This window comes from Nannobrachium achirus, assembly GCF_963921795.1.
Source record: "Nannobrachium achirus genome assembly, chromosome: 5".
NCBI lineage: Eukaryota > Metazoa > Chordata > Actinopteri > Myctophiformes > Myctophidae > Nannobrachium > Nannobrachium achirus.
In genome coordinates this window covers 38,373,496-38,393,562 of record NC_137814.1, presented here as the reverse complement: position 1 = coordinate 38,393,562, position 20,067 = coordinate 38,373,496, and the positions used below count along the sequence as shown (strand labels likewise).

Genomic DNA, 20,067 nt, shown 5'->3' with positions numbered 1-20,067 from the left:
TAGTCAACTACGTTCATGCTAAAACGCGTCTATTTCCTTACATTACTGTTCTGTGGACAGTAGGGGGCCTTCCCACCACGTACGTCATAGACTGATTCGGCCAATGAAACGCCTGGCTATGACGTACGTGGTGGGAGCAGGGTGGGAGGCCGTTGTAGCTGCAGAAACTACAGTAGGTTTGACCCGGAACGGCTACCGTAGTAGACTAGCAGAACCCCAAACCAAAACAAAGATAGCAGTAGCAGCAGTAGTAGTAGTAGTAAAAAACATGGCTTCAGAGTCAGATTTTGAGCATTTTGACGAGGAGGAGGACTTTTTACACATGTTAGCTGAATCGGCTGTTCAGCCATACATGTTTGAGCCTGAGTACACGCAGGAAGAATTGAGGGAAAGAGAAGAACAAGAGAGACAGAGAGACGCTTCCAGAGCTGCAGCCCCACCGGAGCCAGAGGGACCACCCAGAGCCAACAACACGGACTGGTGTGAGTGTGGACACTGTCAGGCCATGCCTTCAGAAAGGGAATCTCTATGTTGCAGAAGATGGCCCCGTGTCCAGTTCTTGTTACAAGAGCTTCCAGACACAGAGACAGTGTGTGTGACGGAGCACCCTAGTTTCTCTCCCCACCTTGACAGTGGTGTACTTCAAACGTACTTCAGAATACCCAAGCTGAATTGGAAAAAGCAGCCGAAACCCAATGGACCAAGAGGGACGATGAGTTTGAAGTAAGCGATCAATTTATTTACTCACTCTCTCTTTCTCTCTCTCTCTCTCTGTGTGTGTGTGTGTGTGTGTGTGTGTGTGTGTGTGTGTGTGTGTGTGTGTGTGTGTGTGTGTGTGTGTGTGTGTGTGTGTGTGTGACCGAGCCTTCCACAACTCTCCCTCAATTTGATATATTTAGCTATAAAGTGCAACGTGAATTGATTCTAGTATATTATAGTAGTACAATTTAACGCCTGGTGCACTGAGATGCAGACAGGGCCATCTCAGTGCTAACCTCCACCCCATCGTTTTATCTCGTTTCACACATTCCTTTACCATATATGAAAATGTCTCTATAGAGGAATAAATGTCATGTAAATGTAGTTCAGTATAACATCACATAGCTGATGTACACACATAGCTGGGCAAAGGAAGGACAGCACTGTAGTGTACAATGTATGATGGTTCCTCTGATTACCTTTTAAAAAGAGGAACCACAGCTATAGGCTAATGATGGTCAAAACTCCTTAGTTACAGTGTCAACACAGTGACATTGAATTATCCACCCTCATTATGCACTTATTGCACTACTGAATTACACATGAATGTAAAAGATATATACCAATCACTGACCAATGAGCCATCATCATTACACATTGTTCTCTTCAGGCAAAATAATTACAATGACTGACTTTTAATGACAATGGGAACGCCACTGAATTACATGTGAATAGTAAAGCCATAGACACATCAATGACAACGTGTCACACCCACCCAACAATGAATCAGGATTTATGAAAGAACAGTATGAGAGAGACTACACAGCATGCATGCATGCTACAATACTACTGTATACAGTCTGCAACTTTTCTTCTTTCTTCTGACTGCAGGCAATATCGCCTGGCGGGATACCGGCACGTTTTGGAGTGGATCCTTCAGGGGGCAAAACTCGGGATAGGGAATCGTATTGTCCTGCCAGCTTGCATAATTCACCAGGTAAAACAATCATATATTACTTCAGACCATTTTGCCTTTTTCCACTCAACCTAGAAAGGATAGTTAACCCCCTAAATGACATTTTTGCTATTGATTAGTCACCCCATGGAGACACGAGTTGAATAATATTAATTTTATTTTTGTTGCATTCCTAAGACAATACTTTGATTACTATAGATTTACCAAATTTACTATACTCATAATTTCGTTTTAGGAATGCAACTAATACAAACAGATATTATTGAACTCAAGTCTCCATGGGCTGACAAATCAATAGAAAAAAAGTCATTTTGAGAGCTTTAAGCTGAGAGCTGTTAAATACCTAAATTGAAAATCTTCTTCCTTCTTCAGGTCAGGCAGCGATTCCCGGAACCTAGTGGGGTGTACAAGGGCTTTTGTGAAGCTGAAGATATTTTTGATGAGCTGTGATGGTGTGCAAATTTGTGAGCTGATAATAAAGATACATTAATTTAAGACATTGGACTTTTTATTTACTTGTACCAAGTGTGATGTACACAGTTGTACCCAACAAAGTGAAATAATAAATTGTTGCCTACAGCAGTTGTTCTCAAATGGGGTTACGTGTACACCTAGGGGTACATAGAGGTACTACGGGGGCACATGAAAGTGAAAAATGAACACCATTTAGAGTAACTGTGTTTCGATGCTGTAATTTCAAGTCTTTCACTCCTTTTTCTTTGAAATGTTATATTATCGATATATTCTTCAAAAGTGGGTTTCATTCATAGCATCAGGTGGACACCTCATGTCCGAAATGGCAACTTTTCAGGATTCAAAATCAAAAGTAGAAGATCTACAAGCTAAAAATGCAACATCCTTTGAGCTTGTGGATCTTCTACTTTTGTATGGTACTAGTATAGCATAGTAGGGCATTCATGACGTTCATTTTTGTATAAGTCAGAGTTGTGTAGTTTTTAGAGTGGGCTTAGGAATCAATGTGTGTGCTTTGTTATGTCTGTTTATGTAAAACCAAGGACCATTTATCATATCATATAATATACAATTGAAAAGGCGACTGAAAGCACGCCTCAAAGGTCCAAATCAATGTACACAAAGGGGATCTTTGATATCAGTGATAGATCAAAGAAAGGGGTCCCACACACAGCCTGGAACTGGCAAAGATTTCCTATTTTCGATGGTGCAGAGGGAAAAAGGGAGCAAACCAAATACAGAGCGGCAAAGGTAAAGTTTACTAGGAAGTATTGAGGGTTTGAGTGGTTAAATGTGAATCCATGAATCCAACAAAGAAAGAGAAAGGACAATAGAACTAAACACATTGATTTATACAATACTGATGCGGTCAAACAAGTCCATGACGCTATCAAGGATAAGTGTGGAAAAATTTCACCTGCTACACAATTTTATAGACTACAATGTGTAGTGCTGCTTCATCTCTAGCTAAAGGGTGCTTGGCCTGAGAAACGTGAACCCCTCCTGCCCCTCTAAAGGGGTTTTCACAGGAGGCTAAGAACATTTATGCCATATGGTTCCATTTGTACACTTTCAGAGCTATGGGGCGGTCCTTGTCTAATGCTTGCCCACATACCCTCGGCAGGTAAATAACGTTTGGGCAGGTGAAGTTCACTTTCAGGTTGCCCAACCAAGCAATTGGTCATTTGATGAGACGCAAATGTCTGTAAACACAACACAAGATATCTGTAATCACCTGAACGTGGCCAACGCACTGTCCTCTGGTCTATGGAATGTAAAATAAGAGCACTGTTAACCTATCATTTTTGTGCACTTAAAAATATAAAATAACAAGTGAGTAACCATAGACATATTCAATCATAGCTATGTAGGTATTTTTATTTGGATGTATTGAGGTATGACATCGTATCGCACAGACCCAGAAATTATAGAAATAAGTGTTACATTGAGTGGTAATCAAAACCTATCATCTTATAACGGACGATTTACTTTATGGGCAAGTAGAACATGACCTGTACTTGCCTCTGAGACCTTAGTATCAACCCCTGAATGTTTGAGAACCACTGTCCTGGTGGACTCTAATGTGCCGCAGTGTCATAGTAAATCAGAGTCATACATTTGACACACAGTGTCTTGAAAACCGGGTGTCTAGTCCTGGTGAAATCTGGACCGGTGGTCAAGATTTGCCTGCTCCTTTGGGGGCTTGGGTGTTTTGGCAATGTTGGGTGGTAGAGATGGCCGATCAAGGGTAGACGTTGGCACTTGGTAGGGCACCGTCGTATCCTTTCTTCGCTTGATGGCGAGATCGACCAGTGTCTCTCGGAAGAGGTGTGTGTGGGGCACGTACTGCTTCTTCACAGCCCACCTCCCTGTCCGCTTGCAGTTCTCCTGTTTCGTGCGGAGTTCACCTGAAATGTAATTATTTTTTCTTGTCATTGTGAAATTCTTATATTTGCTAGGCACCCCAGGCACTTTCACATTTAGAAATACAGCTAGTGCTGTAATTTATCTACAGAGGACAGGCAGAAATTAATCTTTACAGGTCACATGCAAAAAACAAACAAAAAACATTCCAGTAAATTAATTTTAATAACCTGTGGCACTTGTGGCTTGTTTCCGCTTCACAATGTTTTCATTGTGCTCCAAAACTGCCAGCATTCCTCGTTCCTTCATACCAGTGTATGAAAAGTGTAAACGCTTGGGGAGATATTTTAAGAGATTACTGTGAAATATTTCGAGGCCACCTATAGGAACACAAGAACAAAATTATAAAAAAAAAAAAAAGATTTCAAAAAATGTTTTTTTTTTTTTTTTTTTTACATTTATGTTAAAAAATAAATCATGATTCTATCCATTTTGAATAGCTTGAATACATGATTACTATGCAATTGACAGATTGTTGATATTATTGACATTGGTTCTCAGTTAATAAGTAGTATGTTTAGAAAATGGTAGTGGTACGGCCCACCCTGTTCGCTGTAACTTGTACATGTTTAAAATAAAAAATATGTCGTAGCCCCGACCCCCCCACCCTACGAGGTGGTAGGGGGTCCCTGCTCCATCTCCCCATTAGTTTGGGGGTCCCCGGCCTGAAAACGTTGAAGACCCCTGCGGACCAGCAGGACCATAAACGTGATGACAATTTCAGTTTACCTGTGTGTTTGAAGAGCCCCAAGTATTCAAGGTCTCCCAACAGCAGCTTGTCACAGACCAGCTTCTCCAGATCTTGGTATACCTGCAATTCCAATGTAGGCATTTAGCAGACCCGCTTTATCCAGAGCGATTTACAGTAAGCAAGGTAAACACAAGATAAGACATCAAATGCGTGTAAATGATGATGGGGAACTTATTTCAATAACAAGCTCATAACGCCCTCCGGTCATCGAATGACTGTCAGTCAACACTAAGTGTATATATAGCAGTGAAGGCAACGCAACACTATAGTTACATGAGTGCATGTTCAATATTTTAAAATGAGATCACATTGATGTATGAATTGAGATTGTGTGTAGTTTCTTTATAGCCCCAACAGTAACATACAAAGACTAAATTCTATCTAAATAATACGGTACCTGTGAGTCCCTGGAAAGCCACTTCTTCTTCTTCCTCATCTCTTGGTCCAGGGGAAGATGAAAACACCTGTACCTCCGACCTCCCTCAGTCCAGCTATGGATGTCTCGGACGTGGTACAGGATGGACAGCCAACGACGCTTCAGCTCCTGAAATAAATAAATAGATAATAAAGAATATGGTAAACAATCAGGCAACAACAAAGATAAGGAAAACGAAATCTCTTGTTAAACAGGCCAAAGCAAAGGTTTTACAGTCAGATGAATAGGCTAGACATAACAAGGAGGGCAGACAGTAATGTAAAATATGATGATCACATACCTCTGTGTTGCCTCCGCAGGAAGCAGAACAGAACCACAAATGATTCCTCAGAGACCTAATTGGTGAAATACAATAAATAAGTTACACTCTTATGTAACGCTCAACTTACTCAACGTGAGTATTTGTGTGGTTGTAGGTGTCTTTCCTTACATTGACCAGTCTGCTAAATCTCCCCGACCCTTCTTCTTGGCTTTAGCCATCAGCTTGCTATTGAAACCTGAAATAGTCATTTAAATATTAAAACAATCTATGAACTATTTGGGTGTCACCTCCGGTAAAAAAAAACAACAAAAAAACATTGCAGACAACATAGAAAATGTAAAATTAGAGATTATGGAACACAATCCATCTTGCACTTGCCTTTGACAGTGTGCCAAATGTCAAACTGATGATCGATTTCAGGATACTCTTCCCTCATCTTCTTTCTCACTGATCGTGAGCGGTCCGTTGCCACCACCTCCACCTGTAGTCCCACATCAAGCAGCGTGTCGAGGGCCCGTTTGAAGCCTTCTGCTTCCATGGCAGATGAACTTGATGCTTCTGTGACCTACAAGAGGTTAGAGGGATGAAGGGTAGTAAAAGATACATAGAGTAACCAGCCGTTATGCCACAATGTTATGCAATAACACAACCCAAATTACCTGCACTAGGTTAGTCTGCACTATCTCCCCAGTGGCATCCAGCATCATGGTGTAATGGCAGTATTTTGCTGAAAACCCTGGTGAGTCACATCTGAGTTGATGGAAGTAAAAAATAAAAATATATACAGGTATATATTAAACTAAGCATTTCAATCAATGCAATAAATCCACAACAAATGATTAATACCGATTTCAATGTATATACTACTACTACTACTACTTCTTCTTCTGCTGTTTCTTTTACATTCTTCATACACACCTTCCATCCCCAGACAGGTGGACTGGCGTATACGGTTCTCCCCTCTCCTTCTTTTCCGCCTCTTCAATGCAGAGTCTGATCAGGATGTGCTCCCTCTGTTTTGAGTACACACTCTCAACGACAGGACCCAGGTATGACTTCTGCATGTCATAGAAGGTGGTGTGTTTGATCATCCTCAAGTTCATTAATGCGGACCAATCCTGCAACTCTGTGATGGTGCTCCCCGTGAACAGCACAGAGGCAGCACTAAGCAAGTTCACCTCAGGCATCCCTCTGACTTCAGGAGATGAAGACCAGGTACCAGAGTGTCCTTCAAGGCAGTCCCACCTAACCTTCATCTGTGCCCCGACATAGAACACGTGTGTTTCGTTTATGGGCTTTCCACAGCACTGACACTTCCTGAAGAGTTCTAGGATACTGGACTCATACACGATGACCTTAGGCTCCTTCCAACGATGACGAGTAGGATCCTCCTCCTCCTCATCATCATCCTTCACACGCTTCTCCTGGGATGAAGCTGGGGTGGTGGTGGTGGATGAATCATCCTCGGGACAATAGTCTGAATCCTTGGGGTCAAATACTTCCCAACTGCTGCTACTTGTGTCCATGAGAGCCTAATTTTAAATGAAAATGGAGAAATAAACTAACATGCTGACCACACCAACATTGGCAGTTGATAATGTCTGTCATTAAGACCTGGAATTATTTTATACTTTAGCTATTGAAAAATAGCAAATATACAAGCTCACAGCACTGCTGACCACTTGTAGATCTGCTATTTGTTGTTCTGAAAATATTTGTCAATCTTTGTATATATATTTTTCAAAGCAAACTTCTGTAACTCAAATCTCTGCTTCTGGGGGTCCCTGGAACAACATTTTGAGATGGGGATCAGCGGCCAAACACAAAATACAAATTTTGGGGGTCCTTGACATCAAAAAGTTTGAGAACCACTGATTTAGAAGACATTCATAGAATTGGGTCAAAATATTCAAAGACTTGTCCATATACAAGCACACAGCGCAGCATTCAGTGCATAGTATTCCACAAATGCCTTCTAAATCAGTAGTTCTCACACTTTCAAGATGTTTCATTCGTAACCATGGTGAATACTTACTGATGAACGCAGACGACGTAGCCCAAGTGGGCTTGCAGTGTGTGGCGTAGATGACAAGGGTCCAGCTACAAACTAAACAACAACAAAAAGGTCTCAGCATCCTCATTGTAAGCATCATAGACTCTCAGTAGGCCAATTAATTTGCAACATTTACGAACACCACAATAACATCTCTGTAATGCAATCGCCATTTGTCAGTGTCTGTTACTTGTTCCTTCTACTCCTTAGGGCAGTGAGTCTCAACAAATGTTCTTACATCTTGAAAGAGGACACCTTTATGTGAAGCCTGTCTCTATGTAGGTGCATGTGTTGCCAAGTATGGCATTTGAACCCTAACCATACCTCTTTTTTTCTTCTTTTGGCCATGGTTGATGCTGTGGGTCTCAAAGTAGGGTTTGGAACTCCCCTCTCCATGGACGCCTGAGGATCCCAGCAGAAATGAGGGAGAATGTAATCACTATTATTTTACAAGCTACAAGATAATCCAAGACAGAATGTGTAACAGGGGTTCCCAAACTTTTTTGTCTCAGGGCACCCCATAAATATTTGTTTTAATCCGAGGCACCCCTAAATTATAATTTTCACTCCCAGCACCTTATATTTATAGCATATCGTCGTTATTGGGTGGAAACCTTGTATGTCCAAAACCGTTCGTTTTGTATTTATCATCTATAAAATGTACAAAACTAGTGAAAACAGCAGATCTACAAGCACACAGGTAGATCGGCTGTTTTCACTAGTTTTGTGCGACAGTCTTGTATGATGAAGCAGGGCTTTGCTTTACCAAAAGATGTACACATTTGAAACTTGGAGATATGAGGTTTTGGAGATATGAGGTTTCTGCCTGACAGTGAAGATATTTTAGTGATTAAGATATCTTAGTGATTATGTTGCGAGGATAACGTTGAGATAACAGCCATTTTGGTTAGAACTGACTTTGTACTTCAAGTTTAAAATGATACAAAATATTTTTTCAAGTGTCCAAATAAATTCCAAATATTATCAAATGATCTCGCGGCACCCCAGGGTGCCCCGTCACCCACTTTGAAAACCCCTGGTATAAGAATCAATCAATCCACATAAAATATTCCACTCTGATGACTTATTTCACCAGTCTCTCTCAAATGGAGTATGTGTTGTATATGCATTTACATGACAGTGTTAGAAGCACTGTGTTCTGTCACTGATGCTATGTTCTGTTCTGCTCTGCTCTGTGATTGTAGTGATATTTAAAAGTAATGATAAATGATGAGTCCAAAGAAACGTTTTTAACAAAGTTTACTGAAACTTCTTGCAAGTGGAGAAAAATACCAACAAAGAAAAAGTATACAGAATATGGCTTGAAGGTTCACAATATTAACGTGGTGGGTCTCTTTTCTGTCACTAGTAACACAATCGCGACATCTAGTGACATTTTCTGTGACATCACTCACAGTCAGACAGAAAAGCAACTTCCCGTTAGGTTCTTCAAAATAAAGTGTCTGAGCTTGTGCCAAATAATCTGCAACCATAAACAAGCATGCAGTAAATAATGTGTTTCCGAAATGTTTTTAAATTGTAAATAGTACTTATATTTTTAACAGTTGGGACTACATGGCCTAATCATTCTCCAACACAATACACTACACTGCTTTAATGATTATGCACCACAAGGCAAATTATGACAGGCTGCCTAAAGATTAGCATAGCAATGACAATAGAGGCCAGCCCAGCACAATGACAACACATACATTCATAAGATTGACTTCCATTATTCTAAACTGAGGTGTCACCTAAACCCAACCTCAGTGGGGGCATTTCTGAATGTTTCTACGTGGGGTGTTTCTGAATGGAGGTCTGCCCCCCACCTTGCCCTCGGGGATCAAGAAACCTATCCTAGCACTAAACGTGTCTCAAACAACGAGGCTAAATAATTGACTTCTTCCAAATAAAAGATGCTTACCCCTTCAACGACTGCAACTTCATCTGAAGCCTCTGCAGATGGCAGGTTCTAAAGAAAAGTGACAACATAAATATAGCTAGTCAAGTGTCTAGCGTACTAGCGTTTGCTATAATTACATGTTTCACAAGTTGCTTACGGCATTTTAACTCCAAACATACCTCTGGTCTGCTTCTTTTGGCCGACAGGGGTTGAACAGTAGTCGAGGACACCTCAGGCTCAATGTCAACAGTCTCGTCTTGGGGGAATATAGATGGAACCGCGTTCTCCCTCAGTAGAGACCGCGCTTTCCTGGTCTTTCCCTGGTCCATCATTTCTGCCATCAGATTTCTCCCAAAATCATCTGCGGTAAAATGTTCACCACACACTCGCAGACCTCCGAGTATAGCTGGGTCTGTGTTTTCGTCGTAACGAGGGTGTTTGATTGCCCTCAGCCATTGTCTGCAAAGGTCCCATCTAGTATCCACGTTTGGGAGACGGTGATAAGACACGGGTCCTTTCTGCCTCTTTCTGGCCCGATAACACCCAGGTACAAAACAAGTTTGCGGCATCGTTTCACCGACACATACACGGACACACACGAAACAACTACTGCAAACAACAACAACAAAAAAACAACAACTACTACTGCTACTATTAAAATGACTGCTGCTACTACTACCACTACTACTACTAGGCTACAACTATTATTACTACTACTACTATAACTAATACTACTTCCAAAAACAACTGCTTCCAAATACACGACCGATGCTTTCCACCAACAAGCCCCTACAAGGCGCGCTGTTGTTTCGAGCGGGAGGAAGGGGTTGGGCGAGTTGCGCTAAGCACCGTGGGTAGTGTAGTGTATTTACAGGACGCGCCCTAGGAAGTGAGGTCATAGCTTCGCGTTTCCAAAAAAATGGCAATATACCTCCAAAATAAAATTCCTTTTGGTTTCCATGTTAGAATATGATAATATGGGGTTACAAAAGCCCTTGAAAACGACCGGAGCTCCCCTTTAAGCCAGACATGGAGACACACATGTATTTCCCCAAAGTTTGGCACGCTACTCCTCCCACAGTTTTTGCACCACACACTTGCGCCATATGTCAAATCGACCGGCTTACGCGGGAATCGTGTGCTATCAACTTGCTAAGAGAAAGGTTCTATAGTTTAATTGATATGAATTTATTAAGAAATTAATTAACCCTTACCTGTCCCCATTGACTTATAATGGGAATCGCATTCAATAATTTTTCTCTCGCAAACCATAGGGGCTACAGTTTCAAGACTCAGAGAGGAGGTTCATAATGATTACAAGGAATAAATAAAAAATAATAGCGTCATTTGGCCTCATGGTGGCGCTATAACAGCCCAGTGTACGTTTTGGCCTGTAACTGTTGAACCGTAGGTCGGAAAATTAAACTTATTTTTTCCCCGGATTCCTTGGGCCAAGACGCATCTCCCCATATAGGCCACGCCCATTTGCGCCAGGATAGATTTTCCGCCATCTTGAATTTTCTCCGAAACACACTTTTTGCTCCTTTTCCTACATATTTTCTTCAAATGTCTTAAAAACCGGTACACGTGATCTATGAAGCCACGCGATAAACATAGTCAAAGGATATTTCGATAGTCTATACCGTTCATTCGTAACGTGCTTCCAAAGTTAGCGGGAGGGGCCCGTTTTGCAAACAATAGCCATAAATCACAAACAAAAGGTCCATTCAACACTGAATTTCAACCACAGTTCGGGGGTGGCATACTCAACGAATCCCAAAAAGCATTTCCACTTGGCCACATGGTGGCGCTATAACGGACCGCTTGCCTCGTAACTCTTGAACCGTAGGTCACAGAATTACAATTCTTTTTTCCCTGGATTCCTTGGGTCACGACGCATCTCTCCATATAGGATACGCCAATTTGCACATGGGAAGATTTTCCGCCATCTTGAATTTTCTCCTAAACACACTTTTTACTCCTTTTGCTACAAATTTTCTTCAAATGTCTTAAAAACCGGTACACATGATCTTTAAAGCCATGCGATATACATAGTCAAAGGATATTTCGATAGTTCGTACCGTTCGTTCGTAACGCGCTTCCAAAGTTAGCGGGAGGGGCCCGTTTGGCAAAAAATTGCCCTAACTCACAAACAATAGGTCGAGTCACCACCGAATTTCAACCACAGGTCGGGGGTGGCATACTCAACGGATCCCCAAAAGCATTTCCACTTCGACCCCTAGGGGGCGTCACAAACGCGCCAAACGTAAACATATTACTTAGACAAAATCTCTGGACTTTGAGCTTTAACTCAAAAAACACCATAATAGTTCTGTTCAATATTACAATGGGAATCCATTAAGAATGTCTTACTCTACCTCTGATAACATCTTTGTAAGATTTTACTGTACAAAAGTGGAGTAATATAGCTTTAAAGTCACTACAAAAACACATTATTTAGAGAAAATCTCTGTACTTTGAGCTTTAACTGAAAAAACAACATAATAGTTCTGTCCACTATTCCAATGGGAATCACATAAGAATGTCTTACTATGCCTATGATAACATTTTGGTAAGATTTGACTATACAAAGGTGGAGTAATATAGCTTTAAAGTCACTACAAAAACATGTTACTTAGTCAAAATCTTTGGACTTTGAGATTTAACTGAAAAAACACCATAATAGTTCTGTTCACTATTACAACGGCAATCCCCTAAGAACGTCCTACTGTACCTCTGATAACATCTTTGTAACATTTTACTGTACAAAAGTGGAGTAAGATAGCTTTAAAGTCAATCCAAAAACACATTACTTAGAGAACATATCTGGACTTTGAGATTTTAAATCACACACAATAGGTCGAGTCAACACAGAATTTCAACCACAGGTCGCGGGTGGCATACTCAACAAATCCCCAAAAGCATTTCCACTTCGACCCAAACGTAACCGTTTCGTGCCAGAACGCGTTTTTCACGGGGACCGACCCTCTCACAACGAAACACGGGCGACTTGGCGGATTGTCTCACCGTCCAAACCGCTGCACAAGGTCGCGCACAGCAGGCACACTTGTCAAAATTGACTCTGTCAATTCTAGTTAAGTGTGCCTATGCATAGCATTGGCAACTTATTGCAATCGCTCATATTTATGTATGTATGTCCATGCTTTTCCCCAAAGTTTGGCACGCTACTCCTCCCACAGTTTTTGCGCCACACACTCGCGCCATATGTCAAATCGACCGGCTTACTCGGGAATGGTGTGCTAGTAACTTGCTAAGAGAAAGGTTCTATAGTTTAATTTATATTAATTTATTAGTGAATTAAATTGTCCCCATTGACTTATAATGGGAGAAAGCAAAAATTCACATTCAATTATTTTTCTCTCGCAAACCATAGGGGCTACAGTTTCAAGACTTGGAGAGGAGGTTCATAATGATTGTAAGAATTAATCAAAAAATAATTACATCACTCGGCCTCATGGTGGCGCTATAACAGGCCACTTTACGTTTTGGCCTGTAACTGTTGAACCGTAGGTCGGAAAATTAAAATTATTTTTTCCCTGGATTCCTTGGGTCAAGACGCATCTCCCGATATAGGCCACGCCCATTTGCGCCAGGATAGATTTTCCGCCATCTTGAATTTTCTCCAAAACGCACTTTTTGTTCCTTTTCCGACATATTTTCTTCAAATTGCACAAAAAACGGTACACATGATCTATGAACCCATGCAATGAACATACTCAAGGGATATTGCGATAGTCCATTACGTTTGTTCGTAACGTGCTTCCAAAGTTAGCGAAAGGGGCCCGTTTTGCAAACAATAGCCATAAATCACAAACAAAAGGTCCAGTCAACACTGAATTTCAACCACAGGTCGGGGGTGGCATACTCAACGATCCCCAAAAGCATTTCCAATTGGCCACATGGTGGCGCTATAACGGACCACTTGCCTCGTAACTCTTGAACCATAGGTCGGAGAATTAAAATTCTTTTTTCCCTGGATTCCTTGGGTCACGACGCATCTCTCCATATAGGACACGCCAATTTGCACATGGGAAGATTTTTCACCATTTCAAATTTTCTCCAAAACACACTTTTTGCTCCTTTTCCTACATATTTTCTTCAAATGTCTTAAAAACCGGTACACATGATCTATGAAGCCACGCGATAAACATAGTCAAAGGATATTTCGATAGTCCGTACCGTTCGTTCGTAACGCGCTTCCAAAGTTAGCGGGAGGGGCCCGTTTCGCAAACGATAGCCATAAATCACAAACAATAGGTCGAGTCAACACTGAATTTCAACCACAGGTCGCGGGCGGCATACTCAACGATTCCCCAAAAGCATTTCCACTTCGACCCCTAGGGGGCGTCACAAACGCGCGAAACGTAACCGTTTCGTGCCAGAACGCGTTTTTCACGGGGACCGACCCTCTCACGACGAAACGCGGACGACTCGGCGGACGGTCTCACGGTCCGAACCGCCGCACGAGGTCGCGCATTTAGCGCGCTGCAGGCACACTTGTCAAAATTGACTCTGTCAATTCTAGTTAAGTGTGCCTATGCATAGCATGGGCAGACTTATTGTTATCGCTCATATTTATTTATTTACTTACTTAAGTCTGTCCATACTTTTCCCCAAAGTTTGGCACGCTACTCCTCCCACAGTTTTTGCACCACACACTCGCGCCATATGTCAAATCGACCGGCTTACTCGGGAATGGTGTGCTATCAAGTTGCTAAGAGAAAGGTTCTATAGTTTAATTGATATTAATTTATTAGTTAATTAATTTTCCCCATTGGCTTATAATGGGAATCGCATTCAATTATTTTTTTCTCGCAAACCATAGGGGCTACAGTTTCAAGACTTGGAGAGGAGGTTCATAATGATTGTAAGAATTAATCAAAAAATAATGACATCACTCGGCCTCATGGTGGCGCTATAACGGCCAACTTTACGTTTTGCCCCGTAACTCTTGAACCGTAAGTCGGAAAATGAAAATTATTTTTTCCCTGGATTCCTTGGGTCATGACGCATCTCCCCATATAGGCCACGCCCATTTGCGCCAGGATAGATTTTCCGCCATCTTGAATTTTGTCCAAAACACACTTTTTGCACCTTTTCCTACATATTTTCTTCAAATGTCTTAAAAACCGGTACACATGATCTATGAAGCCACGCGATAAACATAGTCAAAGGATATTTCGATAGTTCGTACCGTTCGTTCATAACGCGCTTCCAAAGTTAGCGGGAGGGGCCCGTATGGCAAAAAATTGCCCTAACTCACAAACAATAGGTCGAGTCAACACTGAATTTCAGCCACAGGTCGGGGGTGGCATACTCAACCAATCCCCAAAAGCATTTCCACTTCGACCCCTAGGGGGCGTCACAAACGCGTAAAACGTAACCGTTTCGTGCCGGAACACGTTTTTCACGGGGACGGACCCTCTCACAACGAAACACAGACAACTTGGCGGATGGTCTCACCGTCCAAACCGCTACACAAGGTCGTGCATTGCAGGCACACTTGTCAAAATTGACTCCGTCAATTCTAGTTAAGTGTGCCTATGCATAGCATGGGCAGACTTATTGTTATCACTCATACTTAAGCCAGACATGGACACACACATGTATTTCCCCAAAGTTTGGCACGCTACTCCTCCCACAGTTTTTGCACCACACACTTGCGCCATATGTCAAATCGACCGGCTTACGCGGGAATGGTGTGCTAGTAACTTGCTAAGAGAAAGGTTCTATAGTTTAATTGATATGAATTTATTAAGAAATTAATTAACCCTTACCTGTCCCCATTGACTTATAATGGGAATCGCATTCAATAATTTTTCTCTCGCAAACCATAGGGGCTACAGTTTCAAGACTCAGAGAGGAGGTTCATAATGATTACAAGGAATAAATTAAAAATAATAGCGTCATTTGGCCTCATGGTGGCGCTATAACAGCCCAGTGTACGTTTTGGCCTGTAACTGTTGAACCGTAGGTCGGAAAATTAAACTTATTTTTTCCCCGGATTCCTTGGGCCAAGACGCATCTCCCCATATAGGCCACGCCCATTTGCGCCAGGATAGATTTTCCGCCATCTTGAATTTTCTCCGAAACACACTTTTTGCTCCTTTTCCTACATATTTTCTTCAAATGTCTTAAAAACCGGTACACGTGATCTATGAAGCCACGCGATAAACATAGTCAAAGGATATTTCGATAGTCTATACCGTTCATTCGTAACGTGCTTCCAAAGTTAGCGGGAGGGGCCCGTTTTGCAAACAATAGCCATAAATCACAAACAAAAGGTCCATTCAACACTGAATTTCAACCACAGTTCGGGGGTGGCATCCTCAACGAATCCCAAAAAGCATTTCCACTTGGCCACATGGTGGCGCTATAACGGACCGCTTGCCTCGTAACTCTTGAACCGTAGGTCACAGAATTACAATTCTTTTTTCCCTGGATTCCTTGGGTCACGACGCATCTCTCCATATAGGATACGCCAATTTGCACATGGGAAGATTTTCCGCCATCTTGAATTTTCTCCTAAACACACTTTTTACTCCTTTTGCTACAAATTTTCTTCAAATGTCTTAAAAACCGGTACACATGATCTATGCAGCCACGCGATAAACATAGTCAAAGGATATTTTGATAGTCCGTACCGTTCGTTCGTAACGCGCTTCCAAGGTTAGCGGGAGGGGCCCGTTTCGCAAACGATAGCCATAAATCACAAACAATAGGTCGAGTCAACACTGAATTTCAACCACAGGTCGAGGGTGGCATACTCAACGAATCCCCAAAAGCATTTCCACTTCGACCCCTAGGGGGCGTCACAAACGCGCGAAACGTAACCGTTTCGTGCCAAAACGCGTTTTTCACGGGGACCGACCCTCTCACAACGAAACGCAGGCGACTCGGCGGACGGTCTCACGGTCCGAACCGCCGCACAAGGTCGCGCATTCAGCGCGCTGCAGGCACACTTGTCAAAATTGACTCTGTCAATTCTAGTTAAGTGTGCCTATGCATAGCATGGGCAGACTTATTGTTATCGCTCATATTTACTTACTTAAGTCTGTCCATACTTTTCCCCAAAGTTTGGCACGCTACTCCTCCCACAGTTTTTGCACCACACACTCGCGCCATATGTCAAATCGACTGGCTTACTCGGGAATGGTGTGCTATCAAGTTGCTAAGAGAAAGGTTCTATAGTTTAATTGATATAAATTTATTAGTGAATTAATTTTCCCCATTGACTTATAATGGGAATCGCATTCAATTATTTTTCTCTCGCAAACCATAGGGGCTACAGTTTCAAGACTTGGAGAGGAGGTTCATAATGATTGTAAGAATTAATCAAAAAATAATGACATCACTCGGCCTCATGGTGGCGCTATAACGGCCAACTTTACGTTTTGCCCCGTAACTCTTGAACCGTAGGTCGGAAAATGAAAATTATTTTTTCCCTGGATTCCTTGGGTCATGACGCATCTCCCCATATAGGCCACGCCCATTTGCGTATGGATAGATTTTCCGCCATCTTGAATTTTGTCCAAAACACACTTTTTGCTCCTTTTCCTACATATTTTCTTCAAATGTCTTAAAAACCGGTACACATGATCTATGAAGCCACGCGATAAACATAGTCAAAGGATATTTCGATAGTCCATACCGTTTGTTCGTAACGCGCTTCCAAAGTTAGCGGGAGGGGCCCGTTTCACAAACGATAGCCATAAATCACAAACAATAAGTCGAGTCACCACCGAATTTCAACCACAGGTCGGGGGTGGCATACTCAACGAATCCCCAAAAGCATTTCCACTTCGACCCCTAGGGGGCGTCACAAACGCGCGAAACGTAACCGTTTCGTGGCAGAACGCGTTTCAGACACAGGCATTGCGATTGAGCTGTGCTGTACTTTACTGCACTGTATTGTACTGTACCGTACCGTACTGTATTGTACTCTCTCTTCTGTACTGTACTGTACTGTACTGTACTGTACTGTACTGTACTGTACTGTACCTTACTCTGCTGTAGTGTACTGTACCTTACTGTATTGTAGTGTACTGTATCTTCTGTACTGTCTGTGCTGTAGCTTACTGTGCTGTAGTGTACTGTACCTTACCGTACTGTAGTGTGCTGTACCATACTGTATTGTAGTGTACTGTGTCTTCTGTACTGTACTGTATGGTAGTAGCGCGCTGCAGGCACACTTGTCAAAATTGACTCTGTCAATTCTAGTGTTGAATCTACAAGCACACTTTCCCAAAGTTTGGCACGCTACTCCTCCCACAGTTTTTGCACCACACACTCGCGCCATATGTCAAATCGACCGGCTTACTCGGGAATCGTGTGCTAGTAACTTGCTAAGAGAAAGGTTCTATAGTTTAATTGATATGAATTTATTAGTGAATTAATTTTCCCCATTGACTTATAATGGGAATGGCAAAAACTCACATTCAATTATTTTCCTCTCGCAAACCATAGAGGCTACAGTTTCAAGACTTGGAGAGGAGGTTCATAATGATTTCAAGGATTAAATAAAAAATAATAGTGTCACTTGGCCTCATGGTGGCGCTATAACAGCCCAGTTTACGTTTTGGCCTGTAACTGTTGAACCGTAGGTCGGAAAATTAAAATTCTTTTTTCCCTGGATTCCTTGGGTCAAGACGCATCTCTCGATATACGCCCCGCCCATTTGCGTAGGGATAGATTTTCCGCCATCTTGGATTTTCTCCAAAACACACTTTTTGCTCCTTTTCCTACATATTTTCTTCAAATGTCTTAAAAACCGGTACACATGATCTATGAAGCCACGCGATAAACATAGTCAAAGGATATTTCGATAGTCCATACCATACGTTCGTAACGCGCTTCCAAAGTTAGCGGGAGGGGCCCGTTTCGCTAACGATAGCCATAAATCACAAACAATAGGTCCAGTCAACACTGAATTTCAACCACAGGTCAGGGGTGGCATACTCAACGAATCCCCAAAAGCATTTCCACTGCGACCCCTAGGGGGCGTCACAAACGCGCGAAACATAACCGTTTCGTGCCAAAGCGCGTTTTTCACGGGGACCGACCCTCTCACAAGGAAACGCAGACGACTCGGCGGACGGTCTCACGGTCCCAACCGCCGCACAAGGTCGCGCATTTAGCGAGCTGCACTGCAGGCACACTTGTCAAAATTGACCATGTCAATTCTAGTTAAGTGTGCCTATGCATAGCATGGGACACTTATTGTTCTCGCTCATATTTATTTATTTATTTATGTCTGTCCATACGATTCCCCAAAGTTTGGCACGCTACTCCTCCCACAGTTTTTGCAACACACACTCGCGCCATATGTCAAATCGACCGGCTTACTCGGGAATGGTGTGCTATTAAGTTGCTAAGAGAAAGGTTCTATAGTTTAATTGATATTAATTTATTAGTGCATTAATTTCTCCCCATTGACTTATAATGGGAATGGCAAAAACTCACATTCAATTAATTTTCTCTCGCAAACCATAGGGCCTACAGTTTCAACACTTGGAGAGGAGGTTCATAATGATTTCAAGGATTAAATAAAAAATAATAGTGTCATTTGGCCTCATGGTGGCGCTATAACAGCCCACTTTACGTTTTGGCCTGTAACTGTTGAACCGTAGGTCGGAAAATGAAAATTCTTTTTTCCCTGGAATCCTTGGGTCAAGACGCATCTTCCGATATAGGCCACGCCCATTTGCGCCTGGATAGATTTTCCGCCATCTTGAATTTTCTCCAAAACACACTTTTTGTTCCTTTTTTGACATATTTTCTTCAAATTGCACAAAAAACGGTACACATGATCTATGAACCCATGCAATGAACATACTCAAGGGATATTGCGATAGTCCATTACATTCGTTCGTAACGCGCTTCCAAAGTTAGCGGGAGGGGCCCGTTTTGCAAACAATAGCCATAAATCACAAACAAAAGGTCCAGTCAACACTGAATTTCAACCACAGATCGGGGGTGGCATACTCAACGATCCCCAAAAGCATTTCCAATTGGCCACATGGTGGCGCTATAACGGACCACTTGCCTCGTAACTCTTGAACCATAGGTCGGAGAATTAAAATTCTTTTTTCCCTGGATTCCTTGGGTCACGACGCATCTCTCCATATAGGACACGCCAATTTGCACATGAGAAGATTTTTCACCATTTCAAATTTTCTCCAAAACACACTTTTTGCATTTTTTCCTACATATTTTCTTCAAATGTCACAAAAATGGGTACACATGATCTACTAACCCATGCAATGAACATAGTCAAGGGATATGTCTATAGTCCATACCATTCGTTCGTAACGGGCTTCCAGAGTTAGCGGGAGGGGCCCGTTTTGCAAATAATAGCCATAAATCACAAACAAAACGTTGAGTCAGCACTGAATTTCAACCACAGGCTGCGGGTGGCTTACTCAAGGAATCCCCAAAAGCGTTTCCAATTCAACCCGTAGGGGGTGTCACAAACGCGCAAAACGTAATTGTCCCCATTGACTTATAATGGGAGAAAGCAGAAATTCACATTCAAGTATTTTTCTTTCGCAAAGCATAGGGGCTACAGTT

The 20,067-nt window shown here is 42.1% G+C and overlaps 1 long non-coding RNA gene across 1 annotated transcript; it reads left to right on the top strand.

Annotated features, from left to right (window-relative positions):
• Positions 1-239: 239 nt before the first annotated feature.
• On the top strand, positions 240-2,156 carry LOC308284701. Its single transcript, XR_013962038.1, has 3 exons — positions 240-723; positions 1,591-1,696; positions 2,048-2,156. It is a non-coding gene; the product is annotated as an uncharacterized lncRNA (long non-coding RNA).
• The last annotated feature ends 17,911 nt before the right edge of the window (positions 2,157-20,067 follow it).